Source organism: Cupressus sempervirens, chromosome 5 (genome assembly GCF_028749045.1).
Source record: "Cupressus sempervirens isolate cs-2001-9-10 chromosome 5, ASM2874904v1, whole genome shotgun sequence".
Lineage (NCBI taxonomy): Eukaryota > Viridiplantae > Streptophyta > Pinopsida > Cupressales > Cupressaceae > Cupressus > Cupressus sempervirens.
Window position 1 is genome coordinate 992,440,317 of NC_143122.1, and position 15,314 is coordinate 992,455,630.

Here is a 15,314-nt window from a genome sequence, read left to right on the forward strand (position 1 = left end):
CCACTGTCTCCCTTTCCATGGGTGTAAGGTCCCTACACACTAGAGCTATCCAATGCTCCTTCCGTTCCCATGACAGTTTATGATTCCTGATTTCCACTTTCCTCCCATCTGGGCCAGGGATGCCGAAAACCCTAGTGAAATCCCTCAGTTTAAAAGATACTATCATCTGATGCTACTTGTATAGGAATGTACTCATTCTGCTTGGAGCGCTATATGTCTTTATTATGGTGCGCAAAACTGATTCGAACAACCGAATAGAAAAGAGGGGAAGCTGAATAGCCCAATGTACCATGAATCTGCACTTCTTGGGATTCAATACTAGCCGGGCCCTGCGACATCTCTCCATACACTCACCAAGTGCTGCCAGGTGTCTATCCTTCGTGCTAAATACTGACCAATCATCCAAGAAAGCTTTGAAATTTCCCACAGACATCGTGTCGAAGATATGCAGTATAATCTACTGGAATGTGGCCGGTGCATTACACAACCCAAAAGGCATCCGGTTGTACGCGTAGACCCCATCTTAGACAACAAACGTTGTCTTCAACTTATCCTCCTCCGCTAGAGAAATCTGATTGTATTCGGAGAACCCGTCCATAAAAGAGTAGATTTCATGTCCAGCAACCTCCTCCAGAATGCTATTTGTGAAAGGAATCAGAAAAAGATCTTTGATCGTCACTGCATTCAAGCATCTAAAATTGATGCATATCCAGATCTGAATAGTATCCTTCTTCAATGAAATGACTATCAGTGACACCCAGTCGCTGGTTTGTACCTTGAAGATAATGCCAGCTTCCAACATCCGGTTGATTTCCTCCGTAACTCGTGCGGCATAGTTCTTGTTCATCCTGTAGGGTCACTTTCGTACAGGTACAACTCCTTCCACCAGCGGGATGCAGTGCATACACAATTTCGGTGGTACTCCTTTGAGGTCCTTGTATGTCCATGCAAATACATCCTTGTAGTCCATAAATATCTTGAATGCTACGGCCTTGAGTATTGGGTCCCAATTATCTCCGACTAGTATGTTCTTCAGCTCTGCCTCGTCCCCCAAATTCATTGTTTGCAGCGTAGCTTCATTATATTTGATTTTCCCTCCTTTACTGAATGCATGGGCGGGTGTGACATCCACTAGTGCCTCCCCCTCCTTTACTTCACTAAACTCCTTCGGATATTCGTTCTCAATTAACAGAACATTACAGCTGTGAAATACTTCATAGTCCTCCATTTACCAGTGGTAGAGACCGTTGACGGAATCCAAGTCATCATCCGTTGTTCCCCCGTCCAATCAGAGGACGCCCTCCTGATCCGGTTCCATCCGTCGTCTACCTTCGTCCTCCTCTCCCTTAGAATTTGACAATAGGGCCTCTTCCCCTACCATTTGGGTATGCAGATCAATAACGAATCGGCGACCTTTACTTTCAAGAGATAAAGTGTTCTTCCAGTCGTGTCGAGCTCTTGCTTCAATAAGCCACCCGTGGCCCAGGATGGCGTCATAGCCTTTCCTTTTCAATGGAATCACCACGAAATCCATCAGGAAGGGCTGGGTTCCAATGGTTACCGGTTGTGCCATGAGAATGCCCAATGGTTTAATACCATGTTGATTGGCGGTCAGTAGCTGAAACCTTGGAGGCCACAATGTCGACTGTCCAAGTTTTCTCCAAATTTTTTCTGGTAATACATTTACGTCAGACCCTCCGTCCACTATGGTGTCTATGAGAACATGTCCAAGTATCCCCATCTCGACAATTGTAGGGTGTCGTCTGGATGTCAGCGCCAGCAACATTTGATCTTCTCCTCTTGATACAATTTCCTTTTCTTTTCGTCGACTCGGTTCTCCCGGTGACTTTTCCTTTTCGAGGCTTGATTCTCCTGCCATATTTGAAAAAGCAGATCGAAGTTAGGGCATGGTGAGAAGCAAATCACTGACCTTTACTTGCACCTTCGTTTGCAAAATTTGTCGTACTATGTTTTGTTCTACGAAATTCTTTCCTGAAGTGTCGGCGGTGTCCGAAAGTGTTATTGCTTGAGATATTTTTCCAACCTCCGCCTGTGCTGCCGCAAATTTCTTCATTTCTTTGGTGGGGTCCGAGTATTCTTTTGCTTGTTGCCGCATAATTGCCAGAACTTCTTCCTCATCCGCTCCAACAGTGATCAAGTTCACTCTAGATTTTGGACATTTTGAGTCGTCGTGATCGTCGGGTCCACACCATCGGCATAATAGTTAAGGTGTATTTGCCGTTGGACATTCCTGCGCAAAATGCCCCCATAAGTTACATGCTCGGCACTGAATAATCGATCGTCTGTTTGCATCATACTGGATCCGGCTTTTGCTTGTATTGGCATTGTTATTGTTGTTATTTTGTCCACGTCGATTATTCCTGTATCCTCCAGATGTAATGCCGACGGAATTCGTGTTTTCATTACCACCTGACAAGGAAGCCTCTTATGTGAGAAGCACCTGCGAAGATCCTCTTGTTTTCATGTTAAAGGGGCAGTCTTTTGTCGAATGTCCCATGATCTGACAGATGTCACAGAATTGGTTCTTCAGACATGATCCTTTAGTATGACCGTCGGTCTTACATTCCGTGCACCACAATTCATTACCTTTTGGCTCTTTCTGCATATTTTTAAACTCCTTCATCATTTGAATCATATCCTTCTGTAAGGCACGAACTTTTTTGCTACTTCCTTCGTCGTCCCTGCTATCATCTCCAGCAGATTCATCGTCATCAGAGTCATCAGAGTTAGTTTTCTTTTTTTTTGTCTTCTGCGCACTTTCAAGGTCCAGTGCTCTGTTATAAGCATCGACATATGATGATGGTGTTACAATTTTCATTTTCCTCCACAACTGTGAGTGTAGGCCGTCCACAAACCATCTTTTTTGCAATCCGTCCACCGGCTTGCTTTCCATTTTGTTTATTAAGTCTTTTAACCTCATAGCATAGACACTGACAGTTTCGTGCTTCCCTTGCTTGGTATTGAAAATTTTTGCTACAATTTCATTATCATCCTGCAAGAGTTTAAACTCTGCCAAGAATTCCTTTTTAATCTTATCCCAAGTATCTAGCTTCTGCGAATTCGTATCTAAAAACCAATCAATCGCGACACCCCGTAGGGTTGCCAGAAATTGTCTGACCCATTCGTCGGCATCTGTGATTCTATTTTCCTGCCAGATCATTTCGCATGTCTTACAATGTCGGAGGGGGTCGGCTGTACCATCGCCTTCAAATTTTGACAGCTTTTCTTTGGGTCCCACCATAACACTGGAGGTCTGCACTCCTACACTGGCGATCGGTACTCCCACATCGGCGGTCGGCACTCCCACACCGATAGTCTAAACTCCCACACTGGAGGTATCGATAGTTGCGAACTTTGGTGAAGACGAAGGATCCTCTGAAATTATTTCTCGCAAAAGTATATCTTGGACGAAGAGGTCACTCTACGCTCGTACTCTATCGGCATTGCGAGTCGTGCGAGTTGATGCTCTTTCGTCTAAATTTTTTTCTCTCAGCGAACACAAATTCAAGAACTCCTTCTCTGCTTCTTCAACCAATTCCACCCACTGCCGAGTCTCCTCCAACAATTTCTTCGCACTTCGATTTTCGTCGGCAATCTTGTGGAATCTTCGTCGATGTTCGGCTTGCTGTGCCAGAATTAAATTCTCTTGCGCAATACGGATTTCATCTTTTCCCTTCACCTTATTCCGATCCTTGTTAAGTTGATTTGGCATTAATCTTCATTTCTCCCACCTTCCAGATTCATAAGGCAATGACGCCAAATGTTTACCGTACAAGTAAAGAAATCAACGCATACAGATAATAATAGCAAAATAGCAGAATTATATTCGCAATAGTAGATGAATGATGCTTTCCAAAGATTTTGGACGAGATATAAATACTATTGCTGAACCTTCTCAAAGGGGTCCGTCGGCCACAATTATTCTATTCGCTACAAATTATTTACCGACGACGTCGGCTACAAAATACAGAAACATCGCTAGACCGTCGGCTACAGAATATCGAAACATCGTCGGATCGTTGGCTACAGAATACCAAACACTGCCAGACCATCGGCTACAAAATACCGAAACACCGCCAGACCGTCAGCTACATAATACAAAACACCACCGGACCGTCGGCTACAGAATAGAAAATACCGCCGGAACTATCCAGTCAACTAACACAATTTTTTTTGAAATTGGGTAGAATTTTCTAAAAATTTTAGTGGTAGCTATTTTTTGGTTTTGGTGCACAAATTGTTTAGAATTTGCATTTTTTGGCAATTGTACTTGCATAATCTTGCATTTTGCAACTTCAAATGCTCCATACGGGCACATTTGGAGTCAAAAACAAGTTTCATTTTTTTTGAAAGTGTGTATTTTTTTGTCTACTTTGTAGATCTGGCATTAGATTGTAGTTTTGTGTGGACAAAATTGTCACTTTCAACAAAAGGGTCTTTCTTTGCTTTGTAATGCTTCAGAATTGTAGCACATTGTAAAGTTTCAAATTTGTACTCCATCAAGAGGTTGAAATAAGAAAAATCAAAAGTCCACGAAGGCCAAAATTGGCAAGTGGCCCATTGTAATTACACTACTAATAAAGTGCCCAAAGCATCTATTTTGGGGGGGTTTCTTGATTTAGTGAAAAGGGGGGGTTTTCTTGGTGTTGTGTTCTTTCTTTTCTGCACTTTTCTTTCATTTTCTGCATTATAAGCAACTTTAAGTTTCTTAAATTATCTCCTCATAACTATGCTTTGTGGTCAATCAAAATGTTATATCACTTAATGCATAATGGAGTTTCACAATATGTAGATGGTACTCTTCCTAAACTAGCAGTTGATAATGTATCAATAAGTGAAATTTCAGATTAGGTAGCCATGGATAGGAAAGCCCTAGGTGATATATGTTTGGAGGTAGATGATAAAATCATGTATCAAATCAAGAAATATACTACATCCAAGGAAGCTTGGGATACCCTCGAAATCCTTTATGGTAAAGTGTCTGAAGAAGATGTGTTCAAAATAGAAGATGAGCTTGTATCCTTAGATCCTAAGTCATATGACTCAATCCAGGACTTCATCGTCAAGGTGAATGAATTAAGGACGAAGCTTACTGATTGTGGGAGTTCTATTGAAGATGATAAACTAATCTATCTCATTCATAACAAGCTGTCATCAAAATATTCCACATTTGTATATTCTTTTAACACCTCAAAGAATACCTTAGGGTCTGCCTACATGAAAGTCACTTTTGATGAATATGCTAAACTGTTAGATGATGAAGAAAAGAAGTTGAAATCAATGGGGATTCTCAAAACACCTTAGTCCAAAGCATTGGTGGCCAACAATGAGGGTTCTCAACATTCAACTAGACAGTCTTCAAATAAAGGAAAGGGTAAAAAGAAATAGAAGAGTAAATCTAAGGATGCAGAAAAGACAACACCACAATCCAATCAACAAGGCAAGTCCTCAAATTCCAACAAGAAAGGGGAAAACAACAATAAGGAGAAAAAGAAGTGTGCTTATTGCAAGAAAATGGGTCATGAAGAGCATGAGTGTTATCTCAAAAAGATTGATGAGTTGACTCACATCATGAAGAAACATAATGTTCCATTGCCTAATACTTACAAGGAGAAGGGATCCTCTTTAGATTCAAAGGGAAAAGGGCAAGCACTCATGACTAATTCAAACTCTTCAAAAGAATGGATATTTGACTCAGGTGCCTCATATCACATGGGTTCTTCAAAGGAAGATTTTTCTTCAATGAAGCAGTCTAAGGTACCGCACATCTTCATGGGGAATGATAGCAAAATGAAAGTTGAAGGAAAAGGAAATGTGGAAATGGAAAATGGAGAGTTTCAAGAGGTTCTCTATGTTCCAAACCTAAGTTCGAATCTCCTTTCAATCTACCGAATCACTCACCTAAGAGATGGACATAGAGTTGAGTTCCTTCCAGACTCAATAAAGGTGCACAGCCTCAAAGATGATTCCTTGGTTGCAGTGGGGAAAGTGAATGATAACAAGAGTTTGTACTCTTTCTCTCATTTTGTACCCAAGTCTTCTTCAAAGGCCTTGTTATCTCAATCCAATTCAAACATGCAATTATGGCATGAGCGGTATGGTCCTCTTGACTACCACTATCTTCAACAACTTTGCACATACCAAATGGTCAAAGGTCTACCTCAAATCAACTTTTCTAAGGGTGGATGTTCAATAGATTCAATGGATATGCATCCAGAGGGGAAGTTACAAAAAGGGAAGTCTTCTAGAGTAACAGGTGTTCTACAAATGGTTCACATGGTATTAGCAAGTCCTTTTGCATTCAGCCAGAGTCGCTACATACTCACTTTTGTTGATGAATTTTCAAGGTTCACTTGGGTCTACTTTCTACATAGTAAGAATGAAGTGTTGGACACATTTATAGACTTCAAGGCTCATGTAGAACGGAAATCCAAAAAGGCCATCAAAATACTCCGAATGGATAATAGAAACATGGATGTGAACAAAAGACTTAAGGACTTTTGCAAACATGAGGGCATTTATCTTCAAACTCCTTCAGCATTTAGTCCACATAAGATAGATGTTGCAGCTTTAAGGATTCACACTCTTAAGTGTATGGCAAGTTGCATGATACATGCCAAATCTCTAGATCCATCATTAGAAGTCAAAGCAATCTCCAATGCCACTCACATTCTTAATCGTTCTCCTCATCTTGCCTTAGATGGCAAAACTCCTTTTGAGGCATGGTGTGGCAGAAAACCTATTGTGACACACTTCAAAGTCTTCGGTTGTCCTGCATGGGCAAAGAGATCTTCTAGGGGATGCAAGGCACAATCATCTCGACCTTGTACCTTCATTGGTTATGAAGATGGTGTAAAGACATATAGACTTCTAGATCCTAAGACACATCAGATTTTTGTGGAGAAGGATGTATATTTTGAGGAAAGTTCTCCCAGCTTGTCCTCTACTCCTCTTTGCACATCATACAGTGTGGACACTGACAGTGATCTCAGTGATAGTGCTTCAACAGCTTCAGATATGTGGGGTTCTATCGACAGATATAGTGAGAGGTCACTTCATTAGTTCAGTCCACATGCATACATAGCCATAGTGATAGGTCCATAACAACAGGGTACATCCAGTCTTCTAGATACAAGTTCAGTGATAGATTTGGGGGACAGTATTGATGATTTGCCTCTTCTTCTTGATGTAGAATTACCTTCTTCAATTGTCACGAGGGTTCCAGACTCTCTTATTCATTCTCTACATGATCAATCATCATAGGTTGAAGTGATTGTGGATACTTATGATCAATAGTTGCAGCAGCGTTCTTCATCAGTTGCAGAGACAAACAGTTCTTTGGGACAAGTTCTTCAGCCAGTTGAGTAGATTTCAGAGACATCACTTATACATGGGATTCTTTCCACACACGGTGGAAGCATCTCATTTGTACCCTTGGCTTTGTTTCTTCCTAAGGGGAGGAACACCATTCTACAATATAGATCAACTTCTTCATTGGAGCAGTCACTGTTCAACATTCTTCTTTGGGGAGGGGGGGGGGAACCCATCCTGTCTCTCTACCTCTTCTCATCATTCTCTTATGTATATATTGGATTTATGTCATAATGGGGGGGTCTTGATTACTCCATCCATCCATGCATCCCTATTTATCTCTCTTTTTGGGGGAGGGTTTTTCCCATGAGGTTTTCCCTCTTTCCCTGCTCTATGGCAGATTGCATCTCATTATGTACATGGGTCCATAACATGGCCTAGTAGCCGGGACCCATTCTGCATTTCATCCTAGATTTCGTAAGCTTAAGGGCATTCCCCTAAGTTGCACTTAAGGAGGGGTGTTGGTGTAAATAAGTATTTACTTATTACACTTACTTAAGTTTTACTTAGGTTAATACATTATTTAATTATTTTGCATTATTTTATTATTATTTTAGGTGAGACACTTAAGAGTTTGTGTACTTTCATTGAGTTATGCAACTCTAATTATGCACATGGTGTCTACAACGCAGGAGTATGCATCATTCACTGAGTTGTCATGTTGACAACACAGTTATCCGCACTCCTCATTTAGCACATGTTGTCTACACCACTGATTTGCATGCTACACCATTGTAGGCTTATCCTCACATCATCACACTTAATCTCGTGCTTAACTAAGGATAACCCATATCTGGTGGACATGTGCCTGGTTGTATGACATATCATGATGCTAACTTCTATGCATTCTAGAAGCTCTCCTGAGGCCTTTATATTTAGGCAATCCTAGTGTACTCTAAATCCAATTATTGAATGAATATCGTCATTCTGATCATACTCTGCCTATTTTGGTCTACTGTGTGCTTGTGTTGAATTCTTTAGTTCTTGGGTGAATTCTGGCCTAAGCCAAATTCTTACAAACATGTTTAACTTCCTTTGTTGTCTCTGGTTTCAACTCAACTTCCCCTATCTATTGGTTGGTAGTCACTATTTGTGATTCAACTCCTATAGCCTGATGCTTGACAATCTGCTTGTACTCAACAAAACTCTTCTAGAGAACCTCAACAATCTCTGGTTGTTGATGCTTGACAACCACCTTCTCTAGTTCAGGTAAGGTGCTAGGTTCACCTTAATGGATATATACAAAAAAATTATAGTCTTCAGGTTCTTTCTTGCATTCTTCTTCATTTTTCTCTGTAAATTCATCAACTCTAACATCTACACTCTCCACATTTTTGTTACTTTTAGAATTCAAACACTTATAAGCTCTGGTCTTAATAGAATAACTTAGGAATATACCTTCATCACTTTTTGCATCAAGTTTATCTTTTCTTGCATCTTTTAGTTTGTAAAACTTGCTTCCAAAAACTTTAAAATAATTGACATTTGGTGCATATCCATACCAGAATTCAAAAGGTTTCTTGTTTGTTCCTTTTGTCACATGAACTCGATTTAGAGTATAGACTATAGTGCTTACGACCTTTCTCTAGTGCTTCTATGAAATATCCATCTCCATCATTGGTGTTCTTGCACAATCCATACTTGATTTATTCCTTCTCTTAGCTATACCATCTTGTGGTGGAGTCCTTGGTGCACTCATTTGCCTCTTGATTCCTTTGTCATTGCAAAATATGTTAAACTCATTTGAAATGAATTCACCACCTCTATCTGATCTCAAACATTTCAGACTCTTTCCTATTTCCTTCTCAACTCTAGCATGATACCACTTTAACATTTGAAATGCATCATGTTTTTCTTTAAGAAACATCACAATCATCATTCTATAAAAGTCATCAACAAAAAAAGTATAATATTTATCACCATAATAGCTTTGCACTCCAATATGACCACATAAGTTAGTATCAACCAACTCCAAAATATGATCAGAAGAATAGGTCTTGCTCTTGAAACTACACTTTGTCATTTTACCCATTTGACATTGTTTGCACATCACTTTATCAGGTTTGCTTAGTCTTGGTAATCCTCTAGATCTTTTCATCTTACTAATGCTTTCCAAATTATCAAAGTTCATATGGCATAGCTTCTTATGCCATAACCAAACATCTTCACATTGTGCAAATAGACAAGTAATATCATATAGGTCTAGATAGAACAATTTACCTCTTGTTTTTTCTCCACTTCCAACTTGTTCACCAGTAGCATCATAGATCTTTGCCTTCATGTTCTAGAAATCAGCTCATTGGCCTAAACTTATCAACTATGCCACACTCAACAAGTTCTATTTCAAACCATCAACCCAATATGCATTGTCACAATACTTCAAAATCATCAAGGCCATCATCAGATCCATTGTCACTTTCTACATACTTTCTTTTCTTCTTTTTCTTAGATCCATCAAGGGTTAGTTGTGCTTTAAATGTAGATTCAAGACTAGCAGGGGAATGTTCACCAAAATTTGACAATTCAAATGTAATAAGTCTACCAATCAGACTATCCAAGGTCTGATCATTACCATGAGTACATCTCAGTTCTTGTATTTTACATACTCTAATTGCATAGATAAGAAGTAAAGTCCTCAATACCTTACTTATCACAGTCTCATTAGATATGTCTCCTCTAGCTCCTCTAATAGTATTCACCACTTCTTTGATTCAGCCACAATATTGTGCAACAGTCTCCCCTTCTTTCATTCTCATGTCATCAAACTTTCCTCTCAAGCTTCATGCCTTAGTTCATCAACTTCTCCTATAGTTCATGAACCACGTTAGCTTTCTCCTCAAGCTATTTCTTAAACCTATAGTTATCCATCTTCAATATTTTTTTCCTCTCATTGTTAATCTTATTTTCTTAAGGACCTAGGTTTTGATACCAATTATTGGTATGAATGGTATTGGTGAGCAGGGTGGTGGGGGGGTGTGTGGGGATGGGTGGGTGGGTGGCTTAATTAGTACAATAGGCAAGCCACAAATTCAAACTATCGATCTATCTTTACTTCAAAATATACCAATCAAATAACTGCTAAAATGAAAAAGACTCAATCCATCGATCAATTGAAAAAGCACAATATATAACACAATTATTTTAGTATCATGGAAAAACTTATTAGAGGGTGAAAACCATGATGGTGGTACTCACAAGCCTTTCAATGCAATTAAAAGGTTTCCATGCTAGGGGTTTGCAAATACCCTTTCTAGGGGTTCACCTTGTTAGGAGTGTTTTGTACACTTTTATAAGTACCAGAAGATTGGTTAGGATTTACCTTAGTTGGCAGATTTAGAATTCCTTTCAAGAGTCCACACTATTTAAAGGATTTACAGTAGAAAGATAGGTTAAGGTCTAATCAATTAAGGGATTTCCCTCATTATGACCTTTAGGTAACAACAAGTTGAATGATCTATTTTTAGCCCTACTTACTTTGTTAGATACTTTCTGTTGTGCTCACACTATAGCTTCTCTCTTATCAATCTTTGCTTCTTTACATGATTGTACTTTCTATAATTACATACAGACTCTGTATTCACCTCTCTATGTTTCTTATACTCACTTCTCTTCTTTTCAACTAAAGCAAACATGTACTCATTCATATTGTCACTTAATCTTCACCCTTAATTCAAATTACAAACTTATCATGCTTGCACCTTTCTCAATTCACATATCTTTATATCCTTAATACATTTTTTATCACTACCTTAATCAACATTTACTATCTTGCGAAATTTCATAGAATAGTTAGAATGTGTTTGACCTACATAAGCTTCTTCTCAAATCTTCTTACCTTTCTTTCTTCCATCTTCTAACTATCAGATTATCATTACTCTATGTAATAAAATATATCATCATTTCTTTATCTTCGACCAGATCAATCACACCAATCATCTAGTCATCTTTATATCATAGGTAACCTATGAACATATTACCCAATCATAGCCTGACATGTAGATTACTATTTACCTCTTATCATTGTGAAATTATATTACAAACTCGATATGTATAGGTATCATAGAAAATCCTCCTATGATCACTACTAACAAATTCCTCTTAATTTGCAGTTTTTCCTTAACACACCAAACTTGACTAAGGTCACTAATCATATCCCCTATCTCATTGACTAAGTTGCCATCAATCAAAACCTCTCACTAATCATATCTGGTTGCACTTTTATCAACTCTCCTTTTTCTTATCAATTCCAAACGCCAACATAATAAACTCAAATTTATTGTGGATGTTCGAGGTAGTAAAAAGAAATGGAGGGAGAAAATCAAGGTTGTTGTAATCAATCATAACAAACATTTATACCTTGAAATCACCATGACAAGATTTAATAGACCCTAGAGGATCCAATTATGGATGCTAATATTTTAGGACAATACATTTAGTCCCCACTTTAATAGGAGTATGAGATGAAATTATGCTCATAGTAAATTAGATAGAATGCATGAAAATGATCTCATCAATGTTAAGGTGACAAGTTTTTTTCAAATCCAAATTCAAGATAGGAAAGGCATCACGAGAGAGAGAGAGAGAGAGAGTGGGGGGGGGGGCAGATAATAATGATTATTATCCTAGTAAGAGATTGCCTTACTATGGACCACACCAAGTGAAAATACTACAAAATATGACATTGAATGATGTAGCAATTTTGTTTTGCTAATCAATCCATAAAAAAATGATGAATTTTTAAGGAAAGAATTATCTCCATTACATGATTTGAGAAAGGAATGATTAGCCCTAAGCAAAGAAATATTTCATTATGAATCAAGAGAAAAATGGTCAAGCCTAAGGATTGGATTGTCTCCTCAGAGATAAAAGGAGAGGGATCAGTCCTTAAGGAGATCCTTATTTCCATTAATGAATCTAATGAAAAAGGGATAAACAAAATGAAAGAATTGTCTCCTTTGTCATCTACAAGATAGAAAACATGAAATTATTGTTATGTGTGTGAAAAATGTGAAACAAAAAGTGTAATGTATTCCCCCACATTAAAGTGATTGCAAACACCTTAATGGGAGCAAGAGATTTCATAGAGCATGCAAGTATCACAACAAACATTCCCATGGTGAGATGCCCCCAAGAAAGGACAAATCAAGGAGAAAAAGCACATGACAAAAGAGAGCATAGAAGAGATGTCCTATCTATAGGGAAAATATGATCATATGATAATTAATGAGATATAATATCAAAATGTATTGTAATCATTCCCTAAAGGTATAAAAACTATAATCATTAGAAGAATGACACATAACAGCTACGAAGAAAAGCCATTTTGGATTCAAATCTTGGAGACCAAAAATAATAGGTAGCTACCATTTCACATTATACCTAAATAAACAACATAAAGGCATATTTACAAATTGTGACACATGCATGACATAATATGTAACAACATATAGAATAAGCAAGATATAAATAAAACAAGATTGATGACATTTTGAATCTTTTTATCACCCTGTGCCAATAGAGCAACAAGGATCTGTTAGAAAATATAATCTTTTCTTGGATGTATTTAATTTGGGATATTCCAAGGATCCCTAAATATAGTTTTTCCTATTGTACACATGTAGAGGACATGTCATTTACTTGTCCTCTAGTCCACATGTGAGGACAACTCATTTTATAATTCCTTTTATCAAGAAATTCAGTTTATCCTCCTTAAGAGGATCTTGAGACTTTGCACACACTTATTATGAATGTGGCATTCATGGAAATGAGAGTTACACATGCAAACACATGCAACTCCTTTCTCATCTCTTTATAAGAGATGCTTCTTTCTCTTTCTTCGACACAAATTACCTTGATGTTATTGTATTGAGCTATTTTTCTCCAACTCTCTCTCTCTCTCTCTCTCTCTCTCTCTCTCTCTCTCTCTCTCTCTCTCTCTCTCTCTCTCTCTCTCTCTCTCGGCATTTACCTTCATTCATAATGTTCACAAGGGGTTTTCTTTTCTTTCCCCTTTAAAATTCTTATCTCCATTGTTGAACTATCTTGGTGTGTGCTCTTGGATCTTGCTTATCTCATGGTAATATTATTTCACACTTAACTTACTTGGATTGTTTTCTTTCCTTGCTCTATCTTATCGTTTCTTACATGGTATCAGAGCTTGGTTACTAATCCTTGTTTTGAGTTCTAGTGTTGAAGTTTGCCATTCATTGGAGCACACCTTATTTGGAGACGTTGTTGAGAAAACATTCTTTTGTTGTAGTTTTAGCTCATTCTAACATCTTGTGTTCAGGTTTTAATTATTATTATCATTTTTTTTCCTAACCCTTTTTGGAAGGCTTGCCGCCAAAGGGTATTTCTAATAAATTTTTATTTTATTTTTGCTCTTGTTTTAACAAGAGGCATTTATCATTCATATTATCATAACATTTCTTTTTATTATAAAGTGTGCATTTTTTTTAATATTCAAAACAAAAAATTTGTTACTTTACTAATATTTCTACTCATCTCATATTTGTTAGTTAAAACTCATTCATAATTTTTTGTTGAAAATTTAACATATATTGTAATATATTTCTTTTGGGAATTTTTTTATTCAATTTTAAATATCAATTTTAGCATCTCTGTGATTACCTAATCTGCACTAAACTCTTTCTATATCACTTTTTTAGTTATTTCTTGCAACGACCCTTTCCTTCTCACTAATTATTGCAGATCCTTGTGTGTTTTACATTGCTTGGTTACATGAAGTTATTGCATGTTGCTTGGACATTGAAGGGTACAACACCTCTCCTTTGTTAGCTATTGTGCCGTGTGCCTCCCTCTCTTCCTTAGCTGCCTCTCTCTTCCCAACTCAGAGTTCTTCTTTCTGCTGCAACTGTACTATAACTTACCTCTTCTCATTGGTGTGGCCCACATTTTGAATCCTTGCATGTACTGGTCCATTAAAATTTAAAGGCCTACTCCTCGCTGCTCTCTCTTCCCACACTTGCCGCTACCTCCTATCTCGTGCGGCTCGAGCCTCCTTCTCTTACTATGGTCTGATCTTCCTTCCCTTGTGTGAGTCATGTTGCTCCCTTGCCACTAGCTCCTTCATTCTGCTAGTTGTTCCCTCCCCTTCTACCTCCTTTTATGCATGCCCTATTCAACCCCCTACCTACGTGCTGCTGCTCTCCCACCTACAGCTTGAGCCCTCCCTTCTCATCCCACACTCCTCTTCATCCCTTCCAACAACTGTAGAAATCTAAGTAAAATTTTTCAGAGCACAAATTTATTTGGTCAGGTTTTAAGAAAGATCTTACACAAATCCAGTGTTGAGTGTAAAGCTCCTAATATTGTTGTGTTGTTTATTTCACTTAGGTTTTTTTATTTACATTTAATTATGTCTTACTCCCTATTCTTGTAGATGCGTTAATGTTATTTTTGTAATATCTTAGAGCAAGTGTTTCTTTTGGCCAACTTAATGATTTCATTCAGATAAGTCAGACTGTTATAACGTATTTGCATCATTATTATTCTTTAGTTTGAGGAGAACTATTATTTTTGTCACTCTTTTTTTCAGGTCACATTCATTTGTTAGCAGGCAATATCTATCATTTTAGTAACTTTTTTAATTCCTGAAGTAAAGATTATCACCTTTTCTTTCACTTTTCATTTTAAAGCCTTTAATATGTGAGTTTTTTTAAATAAAAAAACAAAACCACTTATAAAAGTAACTTTTGGAATATTCTTCATTCCTTGTTTATAATTTTTTAAAGATATATTTATCTTTCATATTCAATATACATATTTTTAAAAAGTTTTTTTAATAAACTTTTAAGTAGCAATAAAGTTTTTTTAATATAAAATGTTTATACATATTACTAAAAGGGGAGTTTATTTTTATTTTTTATAAATAATCATGTCAACTTTAATTCGAAAAATTA